This window comes from Lucilia cuprina, chromosome 4, assembly GCF_022045245.1.
Source record: "Lucilia cuprina isolate Lc7/37 chromosome 4, ASM2204524v1, whole genome shotgun sequence".
Lineage (NCBI taxonomy): Eukaryota > Metazoa > Arthropoda > Insecta > Diptera > Calliphoridae > Lucilia > Lucilia cuprina.
The window spans coordinates 73349218-73366082 of NC_060952.1; the positions used below are offsets into that span (position 1 = coordinate 73349218).

At 29.5% G+C, this 16865-nt stretch overlaps 1 protein-coding gene and 2 long non-coding RNA genes across 5 annotated transcripts in view; 1 reads left to right on the top strand and 2 right to left on the bottom strand.

Annotated features, from left to right (window-relative positions):
* The window catches only part of LOC111675441 (A disintegrin and metalloproteinase with thrombospondin motifs 9), a 143758-nt gene that overhangs the window by 83232 nt on the left and 43661 nt on the right, over positions 1–16865 (bottom strand). The gene's annotated exons all lie outside the window — the stretch shown is intronic.
* The window catches only part of LOC124419794, a 27473-nt gene continuing 10608 nt past the window's right edge, over positions 1–16865 (top strand). The window contains exons 1-2 of the long non-coding RNA XR_006940817.1: positions 1–21; positions 6483–6508. This is a non-coding gene — a long non-coding RNA (uncharacterized LOC124419794). The remainder of the gene's footprint in view (positions 22–6482; positions 6509–16865) is intronic.
* On the bottom strand, positions 7–3479 carry LOC124419793. The gene is made up of 3 exons (XR_006940816.1): positions 3369–3479; positions 2803–3100; positions 7–145 (listed from the first exon to the last, which is right to left on the bottom strand). It is a non-coding gene; the product is annotated as an uncharacterized LOC124419793 (long non-coding RNA).

The following is a 16865-nucleotide window of genomic DNA, read 5'->3' on the forward strand; positions in this document are numbered from 1 at the left end:
CTGAAATGCAGCAAGCAAAAGGTATGAATTGAGAGAGTGTAAAACGCAATTGCTGCAGTTGTTTAGCAGAGTTGAGCAACAAAAGTAAAAATTGTAAAATTTTCTCACATCCCAGCAGTTCTTGGCAATCGTTTTGATCTAGTGTCTTAAGCGAAATTTAAGAAATATACAAAAAGTTTAGCATTGCGTTAAATAAGTGTTTACTTTTTTAGATTACTTAAGGACCATAAAGTGGCGACTGAATACCAGCCTCATTACTATAGATAATTAAGTATATCTGCTTTGTGCAGATATACTTAAAATCACCTAAAACTATATGTACACACATACATATTTATTTTAACGAGCCAAACTTTTGCGAAAAACTTCGAAAGGGACACTTTGACTCATCCCGAAATTGCCTGATATTTTTGCACTCATACTTTTACAAGATAGTAGTTCAAAACGGACATTACTTGTAGGTTGTTGTAAAGTTTTTTTTATTGTTTTGCTTTACAAGGTACAGTGGTTTTAGATGAAAAAGATCTAATTAGTTTAAAGATAGTACAATAGCTTTCTAGTCTATAGTGCAGTCAGTAGTCTACTATAGTCTAGTCCGCAGTGTGGTCTTTTATATAGTCTAGTGTAGTCTATAGTGTAGTCTATAGTCTAGTTTATAGGTTAGTCTATAGTCCATAGTCTATAGTCTAGTCATTAATCTAGTCTATAGTATAGTCTATAATCGACTCTATGGTCTAGTCTATAGTCTAGTCTCTAGTCTAGTCTCTAGTCTAGTCTATAGTCTAGTCTATAGTCTAGTCTATAGTCTAGTCTATAGTCTAGTCTATAGTCAAGTCTATAGTCTAGTCTATAGTCTAGTCTATAGTCTAGTCTATAGTCTAGTCTATAGTCTAGTCTATAGTCTAGCCTATAGTATAGTCTATAGTCTAGCCTATAGTCTAGTCTATAGTCTAGTCTATAGTCTAGTCTATAGTCTAGTCTATAGTCTAGTCTATAGTCTAGTCTATAGTCCAGTCTATAGTCTAGTCTATAGTCTAGTCTATAGTCTAGTCTATAGTCTAGTCTATAGTCTAGTCTATAGTCTAGTCTATAGTCTAGTCTATAGTCTAGTCTATAGTCTAGTCTATAGTCTAGTCTATAGTCTAGTCTATAGTCTAGTCTATAGTCTAGTCTATAGTCTAGTCTATAGTCTAGTCTATAGTCTAGTCTATAGTCTAGTCTAGTCTGTAGTCTATAGTCTAGTCTATAGTCTAGTCTATAGTCTAGTCTATAGTCTAGTCTATAGTCTAGTCTATAGTCTAGTCTATAGTCTAGTCTATAGTCTAGTCTATAGTCTAGTCTATAGTCTAGTCTATAGTCTAGTCTATAGTCTAGTCTATAGTCTAGTCTATAGTCTAGTCTATAGTCTAGTCTATAGTCTAGTCTATAGTCTAGTCTATAGTCTAGTCTATAGTCTAGTCTATAGTCTAGTCTATAGTCTAGTCTATAGTCTAGTCTATAGTCTAGTCTATAGTCTAGTCTATAGTCTAGTCTATAGTCTAGTCTATAGTCTAGTCTATAGTCTAGTCTATAGTCTAGTCTATAGTCTAGTCTATAGTCTAGTCTATAGTCTAGTCTATAGTCTAGTCTATAGTCTAGTCTATAGTCTAGTCTATAGTCTAGTCTATAGTCTAGTCTATAGTCTAGTCTATAGTCTAGTCTATAGTCTAGTTTATAGTCTAGTTTATAGGTTAGTCTATAGTCCATAGTCTATAGTCAAGTCATTAATCTAGTCTATAGTATAGTCTATAATCGACTCTATAGTCTAGTCTATAGTCTAGTCGAAAGTCTAGTCTATAGTCTAGTCTATAGTTTATTCTATAGTCTAGTCTATAATCTACTCTATAGTCTAGTCTATAGTCTAGTCTATAGTCTAGTCTATAGTCTAGTCTATTGTCTAGTCTATAGTCTAGTCTATAGTCTAGTATATAGTCTAGTCTATAGTCTAGTCTATAGTCTAGTCTATAGTCTAGTCTATAGTCTAGTCTATAGTCTAGTCTATAGTCTAGTCTATAGTCTAGTCTATAGTCTAGTCTATAGTCTAGTCTATAGTCTAGTCTATAGTCTAGTCTATAGTCTAGTCTATAGTCTAGTCTATAGTCTAGTCTATAGTCTAGTCTATAGTCTAGTCTATAGTCTAGTCTATAGTCTAGTCTATAGTCTAGTCTATAGTCTAGTCTATAGTCTAGTCTATAGTCTAGTCTATAGTCTAGTCTATAGTCTAGTCTATAGTCTAGTCTATAGTCTAGTCTATAGTCTAGTCTATAGTCTAGTCTATAGTCTAGTCTATAGTCTAGTCTATAGTCTAGTCTATAGTCTAGTCTATAGTCTAGTCTATAGTCTAGTCTATAGTCTAGTCTATAGTCTAGTCTATAGTCTAGTCTATAGTCTAGTCTATAGTCTAGTCTATAGTCTAGTCTATAGTCTAGTATATAGTCTAGTCTATAGTCTATAGTCTAGTCTATAGTCTAGTCTATAGTCTAGTCTATAGTCTAGTCTATAGTCTAGTCTATAGTCTATAGTATAGTCTATAGTCTATAGTATAGTCTATAGTCTAGTCTAATCTAGTCTATAGTTATTGTTTAGTGTTTTAAATTTGAAAGTACTAATTTTATTATAATTTTAATTTTCAAGTACTGATTAGAAGATACAGGCCGTAAGTAACATGTATTTACAAATTTAGATTGTATGTATATATGTTGTTCGTTAGTCAAAAACTTACGCAATAATCATTCAAAAATTTTGGGTCTTCACCTTACCAACCTTATAGGTTTAATCAGAGGAATTACTCATTTATTCGACTGGTACATAACTTTTCTTATTCTTAGCCTGTAGAGACTTCTTTCACTTATACATATAGACACTTCCTTCTTTTATATATAGTTTTTATAAAGTTTTTAAACTTTCAAACCACTGTGCCACTTTTTCAAACAAAGACAACAAAGACCAGAACTTTTACAAAGTTTATTGTTTTGTATTGTTGTCGTTTTTCTTGTTGTTATTGTTGCTATATTTACATTTTGAAGATCAAAAGACACTCTTTTATTTTCCACATTTTTTGCTGCAAAAAAACATATTGAGTAGAAGAAAAAAGTCACTAATATCCAGTTATAAAAGAGGCAACTATTTTTCCATCATCTTACACAAACATTATGTGTATGATGAAGATGCTGGCTGATCTGCAACAACATTGACGAAACGATTTTCTAAAGCAGCACAGTATGGATACAAGTTAAAGTGACTACTTGACAGACATGGTTGAAAAGATGAAGAGAATGATGATAATGAGGATGACGATGATGGTGATGATGTTACAAGCAACAACCTACACAAATACATATGTATAATTTTCTTGGATTTTTTATTATTTTGTAAAATTAAAAAAAAAAAAACTTCACAGAATATTAAATTTAAAACAGGCTGCTGTTAACGAAATTCACTGCATATGGAGGACTGACTGTTTGATAGACACAGTCAGTCATTTTATATGATTGACTTTTTAGTCTTTGACGTGGATTTATTAATATTATGTACACACAAAATGAAATTTTTGCAGTCCATTGAAATTGGAAAAATATTTATTTATATGAGTGGTTTGAACACAAAAAATACTGAAAACTTTAGCTTAATCCTTCATAATTTTTCTTTACTTCTTTGTAACACTGTTCAGGCACTATTTTTATACACCAAGGAAAAGCAATGTTTTTTATTAATATATTTTTTTATTTAAAACAACAAAGAACTAGCAAAAATTGCATTTATATGACTTGTTTTTTATAACAAAGCAAATTCGTAAACCTTTTACCGATCGTTTTTGTTTATTAATCTTTCACAGCGTTTTAACCAAAATGCATGAAATTTATTTTTGTTATTATTATAAAAAAATAGTTGTTTCAACGATGTTGCTTTTTGTCTGGCGTTAAAGTAAATGTTGCTCCTTCATAGAAAATGTTTTGCTTGAGCTGAAAATATGAAAATAAATAAATAAAAAAACAAGAACAACAACACAAATTGCTTTTATGTTTATTTTCTTGTCTACTGCTTCTTCTTATATTGCTTCCTCATCACCATATTGTTTCTTGTATTTGTTGTTGTGCTTTAACACTACACTGGAGCATAAAAACATATCTTGTTCTATTTCTCTGTTATGATGTTGGCGATGATGAGTTCAAAATTGTTGTTGCTGCTTTTGTACAGAGATGACGTTGTTGTTTTTGTTTGATTTTATAAATTCCTCCACTAAACATTATGTTAATTTGTTAATGTTTGTGTTTGTAGTTGTTTTTGTAATTGGCACGAGTTAAAAAAATCTCCCCCACAACAACATCAACGCCATATTAACAATCCTTTTCTTGTAGTTCGAGTATTCAAATAAAAACCAAAGTATATATAATTACAATAACAACCAGAGAAGGAAAATTCATTGTTTTGTACTTTAGTCTAAAGTATAGTCTATATTCTAGTCTACAGTGGAGCCTAGTCAATACCTATTCAATAGCATAAACTTTAGTCTAGTCTATAATCTAGTCTATAGTCTAGTCTATAGTCTAGTCTATAGTTTAGTCTATAGTCTAGTCTATAGTCAAGTCTATAGTCAAGTCTATAGTCTAGTCTATAGTCTAGTCTATAGTCTATAGTCTAGTCTATAGTCTAGTCTATAGTCTAGACTATAGTCTATAGTCTAGTCTATAGTCTAGTCTATAGTCTAGTCTATAGTCTAGTCTATAGTCTAGTCTATAGTCTAGTCTATAGTCTAGTCTATAGTCTAGTCTATAGTCTAGTCTATAGTCTAGTCTATAGTCTAGTCTATAGTCTAGTCTATAGTCTAGTCTATAGTCTAGTCTATAGTCTAGTCTATAGTCTAGTCTATTAGTCTAGTCTATAGTCTAGTCTATAGTCTAGTCTATAGTCTAGTCTATAGTCTAGTCTATAGTCTAGTCTATAGTCTAGTCTATAGTCTAGTCTATAGTCTAGTCTATAGTCTAGTCTATAGTCTAGTCTATAGTCTAGTCTATAGTCTAGTCTATAGTCTAGTCTATAGTCTAGTTTATAGTCTAGTCTATAGTCTAGTCTATAGTCTAGTCTATAGTCTAGTCTATAGACTAGTCTATAGTCTAGTCTATAGACTAGTCTATAGTCTAGTCTATAGTCTAGTCTATAGACTAGTCTATAGTCTAGTCTATAGTCTAGTCCATAGTCTAGTCTATAGTCTAGTCTATAGTCTAGTCTATAGTCTAGTCTATAGTCTAGTCTATAGTCTAGTCTATAGTCTAGTCTATTGTCTAGTCTATAGTCTAGTCTATAGTCTAGTCTATAGTCTAGTCTATAATCTAGACCATAGTCTAGTCTATAGTCTAGCCTATATTCTAGTCTATAGTCTAGTCTATAGTCCATAGTCTAGTCAATAGTCTAGTCTATAGTCTAGTCTATAGTCTAGTCTATAGTCTAGTCTATAGTCTAGTCTATAGTCTAGTATATAGTCTAGTCTATAGTCTAGTCTATAGTCTAGTCTATAGTCTAGTCTATAGTCTAGTCTATAGTCTAGTCTATAGTCTGGTCTATAGTCTAGTCTATAGTCTAGTATATAGTCTAGTCTATAGTCTAGTATTTAGTCTAGTCTATAGTCTAGTCTATAGTCTAGTCTATAGTCTAGTCTATAGTCTAGTCTATAGTCTAGTCTATAGTCTAGTCTATAGTCTAGTATATAGTCTAGTCTATAGTCTAGTCTATAGTCTAGTCTATGGTCTAGTCTATAGTCTAGTCTATAGTCTAGTATATAATCTAGTCTACAGTCTAGTCTATAGTCTAGTCTATAATCTAGTCTATAGTCTAGTCTATAGTCTAGTCTATAGTCTAGTCTATAGTCTAGTCTATAGTCTAGTCTATAGTCTAGTCTATAGTCTAGTCTATAGTCTAGTCTATAGTCTAGTCTATAGTCTTGTCTATAGTCTGGTCTATAGTCTAGTCTATAGTCTAGTCTATAGTCTAGTTTATAGTCTAGTCTATAGTCTAGTCTATAGTCTAGTCTATAGTCTAGTCTATAGTCTAGTCTATAGTCTAGTCTATAGTCTAGTCTATAGTCTAGTCTATAGTCTAGTCTATAGTCTAGTCTATAGTCTAGTCTATAGTCTAGTCTATAGTCTAGTCTACAGTCTAGTCTATAGTCTAGTCAATAGTCTAGTCTATAGTCTAGTCTATAGTCTAGTCTATAGACTAGACTATAGTTTAGTCTATAGTCTTGTCTGTAGTCTAGTCTATAGTCTGGTCTATAGTCTAGTCTATTGTCTAGACTATAGTCTAGTCTATAGTCTAGTCTATAGTCTAGTATATAGTCAGGTCTACATTCTAGTATATAATCTAGTCCACAGTCAAGTCTATAGTCTGTTTTTTTTTTTAAATTTATGTTTTCCGAGTCTGATAACAACAACACTTTATACTTACAGATCACTAGCCTTATGAACATACATATGTAAGTATGTAATTATTTGTTTGTGTAGGAAATGTATCCCCTATTTGTTTTGTTTTTTTTTTTCTTAAGAGGATCTCAGCTGTTACTTCGCCATTATTTCACGCCCTCTTCACACCACTCTTCAGAAAAAAAAACAAACAATAACATTAATAAATAATAACAACCGCTAACATCTGTATAATTTTAAACAGTAAATAGTATTTGTTATTGTTTTCATTATTTGTTGTTTTTTTGACATGACGGACGTTGTCCAATGTTCGTTGGCTAATACAACAATAATTAATAATTAACAGTAAAATCTTTTCTAGATTAAGAAATTACTGTTGTTTTGTTGTTATATGGAAATTGTACTTGCCCTTCATATGATCATCATTGATCGTGTAAATTTCATTAGAAATGTTTTTAATAAATTAACTACGAATTAGTAGAAAAACAAATTTCAACATAAAGGCAAATTTTTAATTACAAGGGAGTGAACTTCAGCAAATGAAGGGCACATACTAGGGCATTAGATTAAGAACACTTAATTTTTAATTTTTTTTGGACTTGTAAACCACTATATACGCCATGTGATTTACATATTTCTTATGATAATCTTATGATAAACATCAAAGCTCTATTTGAACCCACAGCTTCTGTTATATACTAAACAATATTCAAAATTTTTAACTTATTTATTGTTTAACATAAAGATTTCGCAAGAATACATTACTGAATTATTCATTTCAAAATTTATAATATCAATGGCTATAAAGTTAATTAAGATTTAAGAAATATATTTTTTTTCTTCTATCATTATTTCATTTGTGTTTGTAAACAACAATTATAAATATTTAATTCTTGTACTACTATATTAAAAACAGAGATTGGGTGGGGGGAACTCCCCATATTACAATAAATCATAATTTACATGAAGTCAAAAGAAAGAAAATCCTTGACCCAATAAACACTATGACGGCTGGCTAAAGATTAAAAACAAAATTTAAAGCTATTTTTATTATTAAAGAGAAAACCATATTTTTATTATTGTAATTTGCAATTTGTCTAAAATTCTTTTTAATTGGTTTTTATTATTGTTATTTAAAAAAAAAACCAAAATAACCAAATGTTTGTCATCATCCACTTGTTGGTATGTTTAAGCAAAAACATATATTTTTTTTTTTAAATTTTGATTTATTTTTGTTACAAACAGTTTTCTTATTTTTAATTTTTTTAATATTAAAAAACCATCAAGTAAACAATATATTTTTTTTATTAAATTTAGGCCATTTTGTATGGAAGCAGAAAATAGACCATCACAAATATACATATATGCCAAGAAATCATGTTGTCTGACGTACATTTGTGTCTGTCAGTGTGTCTTATCGTGTAATTTATGGGACAAATGGCCAGACTATTTATTTTATATATATTTCTTTAAATACCATTTAAAATATACAAAATTTTTGCTAATCTAAGGGAAATTATTTTGTAATTATTACTAAAAATTAATTTTTCATAAGTATCGAAAACAAAATTGAAACCACAAGCGTTAAGCAGTAAATTATATAAAGCCTATATACTAGTCTTAAAACTAGAATATAGATAAGACTGTAAACTCTGTAGACTAGACTAGGGCTTAAGAAACCAGAGACTATAGAGTATAGAATATACTAGACTAGTGTTTAGTCTATTTAGACTTTGTACTAAGTATACCTACTTATTATAGGCAAGACCATACTTTTTACTATAAACTAGACAAAACACTAGACTATAGACTAGACTATAGACTATACTATAGACTAGACTATAGACTAGACTATAGACTAGACTATAGACTATAGACTAGACTATATACTAGACTATAGACTAGACTATAGGCTAGACTATAGACTAGACTATAGACTAGACTATAGACTAGACTATAGACTTGACTATAGACTAGACTATAGACTAGACTATAGACTAGACTATAGGACTAGACTATAGATAGACTATAGACTAGACTATAGACTAGACTATAGACTAGACTATAGACTAGACTATAGACTAGACTATAGACTAGACTATAGACTAGACTATAGACTAGACTATAGTCTAGACTATAGACTAGACTATAGACTAGACTATAGACTAGACTATAGACTAGACTATAGACTAGACTATAGACTAGACTATAGACTAGACTATTCTAGTCTATAGTCTAGTCTATAGTCTAGTCTATAGTCTAGTCTACAGTCTAGTCTATAGTCTAGTCAATAGTCTAGTCTATAGTCTAGTCTATAGTCTAGTCTATAGACTAGACTATAGTTTAGTCTATAGTCTTGTCTGTAGTCTAGTCTATAGTCTGGTCTATAGTCTAGTCTATTGTCTAGACTATAGTCTAGTCTATAGTCTAGTCTATAGTCTAGTATATAGTCAGGTCTACATTCTAGTATATAATCTAGTCCACAGTCAAGTCTATAGTCTGTTTTTTTTTTTAAATTTATGTTTTCCGAGTCTGATAACAACAACACTTTATACTTACAGATCACTAGCCTTATGAACATACATATGTAAGTATGTAATTATTTGTTTGTGTAGGAAATGTATCCCCTATTTGTTTTGTTTTTTTTTTTCTTAAGAGGACTCTCAGCTGTTACTTCGCCATTATTTCACGCCCTCTTCACACCACTCTTCAGAAAAAAAAACAACAATAACATTAATAAATAATAACAACCGCTAACATCTGTATAATTTTAAACAGTAAATAGTATTTGTTATTGTTTTCATTATTTGTTGTTTTTTTGACATGACGACGTTGTCCAATGTTCGTTGGCTAATACAACAATAATTAATAATTAACAGTAAAATCTTTTCTAGATTAAGAAATTACTGTTGTTTTGTTGTTATATGGAAATTGTACTTGCCCTTCATATGATCATCATTGATCGTGTAAATTTCATTAGAAATGTTTTTAATAAATTAAACTACGAATTAGTAGAAAAACAAATTTCAACATAAAGGCAAATTTTTAATTACAAGGGAGTGAACTTCAGCAAATGAAGGGCACATACTAGGGCATTAGATTAAGAACACTTAATTTTTAATTTTTTTTGGACTTGTAAACCACTATATACGCCATTGTGATTTACATATTTCTTATGATAATCTTATGATAAACATCAAAGCTCTATTTGAACCCACAGCTTCTGTTATATACTAAACAATATTCAAAATTTTAACTTATTTATTGTTTAACATAAAGATTTCGCAAGAATACATTACTGAATTATTCATTTCAAAATTTATAATATCAATGGCTATAAAGTTAATTAAGATTTAAGAAATATATTTTTTCTTCTATCATTATTTCAATTTGTGTTTGTAAACAACAATTATAAATATTTAATTCTTAGTACTACTATATTAAAACAGAGATTGGGTGGGGGGAACTCCCATATTACAATAAATCATAATTTACATGAAGTCAAAAGAAAGAAAATCCTTGACCCAATAAACACTATGACGGCTGGCTAAAGATTAAAAACAAAATTAAAGCTATTTTTATTATTAAAGAGAAAACCATATTTTTATTATTGTAATTTGCAATTTGTCTACAATTCTTTTTAATTGGTTTTTATTATTGTTATTTAAGAAAAAAAACCAAAATAACCAAATGTTTGTCATCATCCACTTGTTGGTATGTTTAAGCAAAACATATGAATTTTTTTTTTTAAATTTTGATTTATTTTTGTTACAAACAGTTTTCTTATTTTTAATTTTTTTAATATTAAAAAACCATCAAGTAAACAATATATTTTTTTTATTAAATTTAGGCCATTTTGTATGGAAGCAGAAAATAGACCATCACAAATATACATATATGCCAAGAAATCATGTTGTCTGACGTACATTTGTGTCTGTCAGTGTGTCTTATCGTGTAATTTATGGGACAAATGGCCAGACTATTTATTTTATATATATTTCTTTAAATACCATTTAAAATATACAAAATTTTTGCTAATCTAAGGGAAATTATTTTGTAAATTATTACTAAAAAATTAATTTTTCATAAGTATCGAAAACAAAATTGAAACCACAAGCGTTAAGCAGTAAATTATATAAAGCCTATATACTAGTCTTAAAACTAGAATATAGATAAGACTGTAAACTCTGTAGACTAGACTAGGGCTTAAGAAACCAGAGACTATAGAGTATAGAATATACTAGACTAGTGTTTAGTCTATTTAGACTTTGTACTAAGTATACCTACTTATTATAGGCAAGACCATACTTTTTACTATAAACTAGACAAAACACTAGACTATAGACTAGACTATAGACTATACTATAGACTAGACTATAGACTAGACTATAGACTAGACTATAGACTATAGACTAGACTATATACTAGACTATAGACTAGACTATAGGCTAGACTATAGACTAGACTATAGACTAGACTATAGACTAGACTATAGACTAGACTATAGACTAGACTATAGACTAGGCTATAGACTAGACTATAGACTAGACTATAGACTAGGCTATAGACTAGACTATACACTAGAATATAGACTATACCTTGAGATATACACTAGAATGCATATTAGAATATAGACTTTACTGAAAACTCTATAGACCTGACCAGAGTCTACGCTACAGATATGGCTTTAGCCTACAATATAGACTATAGACTAGACTATAGACTAGACTAGACACTAGACTATAGACTAGACTAGACACTAGACTATAGACTAGACTATAGACTAGACTATACACTAGACTAGATTATAGACTAGACTATAGACTAGACTATAGACTAGACTATAGACTAGACTATAGACTAGACTATAGACTAGACTACAGACTAGACTACAGACTAGACTATAGACTAGACTATAGACTAGACTATAGACTAGACTATAGACTAGACTATAGACTAGAATATAGACTAGACTATAGACTAGACTATAGACTAGACTACTGACTAGACTATAGACTAGACTACTGACTAGACTATAGACTAGACTATAGACTAGACTATAGACTACACTACCCTATAGATAGACTACACTACCCTATAGCTTGTACTATTGTTAAAAAATTAGAAAAAGTACCAACATTTTCATGTGAAAAAAACCCAAAACTAAAGCTAAAAGCAATTCTACTTGCCTTATCAATAGCAGTCTTATGATTGGTTTTACACTCGCTTTAAGCAAATTGTCAACTTATATGTTTCAATAAAACAGATACGTTTAGATCAGTTTAGAATTAATTATAAACTTTTTTCCAGCCTTAACCTTATAAATAAACAGGCTTTTCCTTATTTAATTTTTTTTTTTTTAAATTAAAAACATTTTCAATTCTCTTATCGTTTTAATTTTGGGAGTGGTGTTTTGAGACATTTCCAAGAAATCTATTTAATTCCAATCAAATAAATCTTTAAATCATACGATTTAACATTGAAATATTTTAATGGATTAAAAATCAAACAAACCTTATTAAGTCTCTAACAAACCGACCGCCAATAAAGTCCACCATAATAAGGCTGACAGACAGCATTAGAGAGTCTCTAAGAAAAGGTGCAGTATGAGAATAAAGAACAATAAAATCAAAAAAATGCAAATGTAGAAAAAATATAAAAAAATCAAAGTAACAATAACAGGAACCCCATGCTAGCAACCTTGAGGTCAGGTTGCCATAGTTTTATATGTGAGAAAATTTATGTGAAAAGATCTTCTAAAGAATTTTAATTAAATAGAAATGTCAAATCAAATTGTAAGTCCTTTTGTTGGTGAATTTTGATGTCTGTCAAAATAAAATTAAATTTCTATAGAGTATAACTGAATAAAAAATATGATTACTGGCAGTTAGAAATTTATCTTTCTTTAAACATATATTTTTATAAGAAAGTTGTATATAGTGAACAAATCAAATGTAAAAAAAAATCTTTAACAAAATATTTATCAAAATTGACAATAACCAACTGTTCATTTAGTTCGTACACAGAAGCCTTTAGATACAAAGAGCCATTTATTTTATTCCATTTCACTTTAAAAGTTTGTTTATAAAACATTTTTTTTAGGGCGCCACTTTCTGATGTGTTTGATGGCTAGTGTAGGAGTTTATTCGATTATTATAAATTTAATGAATTTTTCATTATTTTGTTTGGCATCTACTTTTGTAAAAGAATGTGAAGATTTTCCCTCAGTATATTAACCGATCATTTATTAGGCAAGATCAAGTGCTACCGATTTATTCTTGACTTCGTCGTATATTAACCGATTATTTTGCATTAGTTTGTTAGTCAAGATTATGATTGTTTCTATCCAATCACTATACATTTGTATTCTTAGTCGAGATCAATAGCAATATAATAATTTTTAATTTAAGATCAGTTGGTACTAAATTCTTTTTGGACTCATGTATTTTAACCGATCTCTGTACATTCGTATTCTTAGTCCAGATCAATATACTTCTCGATTTCATGAAGTTTAGCATGTACATATGTACTTACATTCATATCTTTGTCGAGATCAAACTCTTTTTGACTTTAGTTTATCCGATCACTATACATTCGTATACTTATTCTAGATCAAAAGCAGTAAAACGTAAATTTTCTAAAGAGAGATCAATGACCCCCCCGTATTATTTTAGACCTCCTTTAGTTTAGAAGATCTTTTTGTATTAACAATTAATTTCATGTATTTTAGACGATCACTATATATTCTAATTCTTGGTCGTGACTTTGTTGTTGTTTATTTAAAATTTGTATTCATTTAAATCCTTGGAATATAATCGCTCAATCGAACTATAAGGATTAACTTTTGCTTTAATTTTTAAAGGTATTAACTAGTTCCTTTTACGTTTAAGTTTAAATATTTCTAAGGAAGTTGAAATTCAATTTTACAGCCAAATCGAATAATCGCTTATTATTAAAACAACAAAAACTTGACCCTAATTACTGCCAAAAATCATAAGCTAAAGTAAGATAAAGAACAATTTATTTTTTAATAAATCAATTTTTATTTATCTTAGTGAGAACAACGTTCTGTTCCGCAACAATGGATGGGGCCTAAAGAAAAAAAGGAAGTGCTTTTCATTTGTTTTCATTATTAAATATTTACACTTGATAAAATGTGGTAAACAGCTGTCATCTTAAATAAACACAAACACATAGTCATACACACATTAAACGTCAAAATGTAAAGATCAACAACAACAACAGTTTTTGTGGATTATTTATGAGGGCCATCTTCTGACTTACAATAACAAAAACTTCACAAAGACTGTTCTTTGTGTGTCATTATTGGTTTATACTTACAAGGGTATAAATATTTATTAATTATTTAAATCATTCATTTAAAAAATATATATATAAATTTAATAAAGCATTAATAATTGATTTTAACACTTAAAGCTATTTTTAATTATTAGTTTTATATTTTTCTTTCGTTTAATTTTAATAATTTTGACGTATTACAATATTGTTATTGACAGCCGCATCATCATAGTTTTATGTTGGATATTTTTTTTTCAATTTGTTTATTTATGTTAATATTTTTTCTCGAGTGTATTAAAAATCCATCAATACATATTAATTTTGATGGTTTCCGGCAGTTACATCGAACCAACAGCATGTTGTATGTTGTGGCTACAATGTTGTATCTTAAGGGATCTTGCTTTTGAGAATGGTCTTAGGCTGTAGCTTTTACCAAAAACTATTTTGATCTTAACAAAAAATTTTGGTAAAATGTAACTTAAAAAGTGAAATTGGTTTTTGTTTAGTTTAATCTAAAATATTGTTATAGTCGAGAGTATGGACTATAGTTTACCATCTGAGCCATAGTTGTGAGTCTGGACTAAAGTCTAGAATCTTGACTATAGTCTAGACTATAACCGCTAATCACGACTATTGCTCAGCAGTTCGTTTGGAGAGTCTCAAACTATAAATTTAACCTGCGATTTAAGGTTACCTCTAGGTAACGATTAAACATGTGCTTGTCCTACAAGGAAGTCAATCGTCACCCCATAGATTACGAAGAGAAATCAAAAAGCTTATGTTTGTTCTTCGAGAGTTCACTCTTTTGCTTACAAAGAATAAGTGTCTTCTTTGTAAGCGATTGATGTACTCTTTGTAACGATTGTATATTGTATAAAAGAGTACATCAGTGGCGAAAGACGAAATAGAGCCAACCAGATGGATACATTGACTCTTTGCCGAACTACTGGGTATAATTTAAAATCTGTACTATATTAAAAACTCTAGTCTATAATAAAGACTCTCGACTATAGTTCACTAAATCGACTATAGTCCATACTATTGTCCAGATTCGAAATTATTGTCTACATTCTAAACTATTGTGCAGACTCTACTTTACCAGACTCTACTCTATAATGTCCATAGTTTACATTACAATCTGTACTATAAACTATAGTCTGGATTATAATCTGAACTTTGGACTAGAGTCTGGACTATGAACAAGAGTCTGTACTATGATCCAAAGTTTATATTATAGTCTATACTTTAAAATAAAATCTCTACAGTCTAGAGTATAGAATAGAGTCTGGACTGGACGATAGTTTAGACTATAGTTTAAAATTTGGATAATCGTTTAGACTAAAGACGATTGTTTGAACTATGGTCGAGAGTCTGTACTATAGACTATAGTTTTGACTCTAGACAAGAGTGTGGACAATAATCTAGAGTATATGAAAAATGCTAAAGTCTTAACTATAACCAGAGCCTGGACTATAGACTAAAGTCTATACAATAGTCTAGAGTCTATGCGAAAGCCTTAAATATGGATTATAGTTAAGACAAGCGCGTAATCTGAACTATAGTAAAAGTCTGGACTATACTCTAAAGTCTAGAATCTAAGTATATATTTCTATAGTCTAGAATTTGCACCACAGTCTAGACTACAGCCGACATTTGAAACCTTAGTCTAGAGTCTCGAGATTACGATCAAGAGTCTCGAGGCTATAATCTAAAATCTGAATTATAATCCTGCCGGCTGTGAAAGGGTTAAACAATTAAAGTGTTGTTCTGTTCTGCAGCTGGAAGCAAAACACTTTAATTAGATTAAGCTTTTTCATAGAAAGCACTAATTGCAATTTTCTATTTTTAAACTCGCTTTCGTATTTAAAAAATAAATAAAAAACATCTTCAATAATTCTGCCCAATAAAATTTAGAATTTCAACACCCCATCAGACATAATATAATAATACATTTTTTCTAAAAATACAAAAAAATTGTTAGCAAAATGCATTTAATTTTTAATCTTTCATATGATGGATTTAACACTTGTGTTTTTAAATTTTAATTTCTGTTTCAATTTCCCCATTAAGCTGCTGCTGCTGCTACTGCTACTGATCACTTTAAGTGGGAGTCATAAAACACTTACTCACAATCGCTGGCGTTTAATGACACCAACAATATAGAGTATTTAAGCAATTAAGAACTATTAAATAAATTTATTTATTTTGTTTTTATTTCAATTCTAAATATGGGTTTAACATCTTTTTTTCTAAAAGGGGGATTATAGCAGAAATATTCTCAGACATTTATGATTGTATTAGAAAACCAAGACAAATGAAATAAAAAATAAATAAATGCTGGCTGCCGTTTTGCAGCTATTGGCCTTTAAAATTCATTAAGAGTTGACTAATTGTTGGGTTCAATTTTGAAATAAAATTTTGATTTATGGAATATTTTTGTTCCTACTCTATTATTATTTTTATATTATTATGATATCATTGTCATAAATCCAGATTAGTTGTTTGAATTGGTTTAAGAAATATGTACTTTTTCCATAGAATTTGTTCACTCAATTTTCTCTTTAGAAGTTTTCTTAAAGAGTTGAAATTTAAATATATTATTTAGTCTTTTAGCGTTTCTCTATGAGGTTAGAACATTAAGTAACTAAAAAACTTACCACCGGAAGGTTTTTACATTTAAAATTTCATTACTGGCGCACATACCTGGAATTGAAGAAAAAGGATATAATTTAGTTAAAAGTACAAATATTTGTTTCTGTGAATATTTTAATCTATAATCTAGATAGTAATCTAGACTAGTGACCAGACTATAGTCTAACATATTACGTAGTCTTTAGTCTAGACTATGCTATAGTATACAGTCTAGTCTGTAGTCTAGTGTGCAGTCTAGCCTATAGTTCAGTTTCTAAACCAGTCTATAGTCTAGTCTTTAGTCTAGTCTATAGTCAAGTCTATAGTCTAGTCTATTGTCTAGTCTATAGTCTAGTCTATAGTCTAGTCTATAGTCTAGTCTATTGTCTAGTCTATAGTCTAGTCTATAGTCTACTCTATAGTCTAGTCTATAGTCTAGTCTATAGTCTAGTCTATAGTCTAGTCTATAGTCTAGTCTAT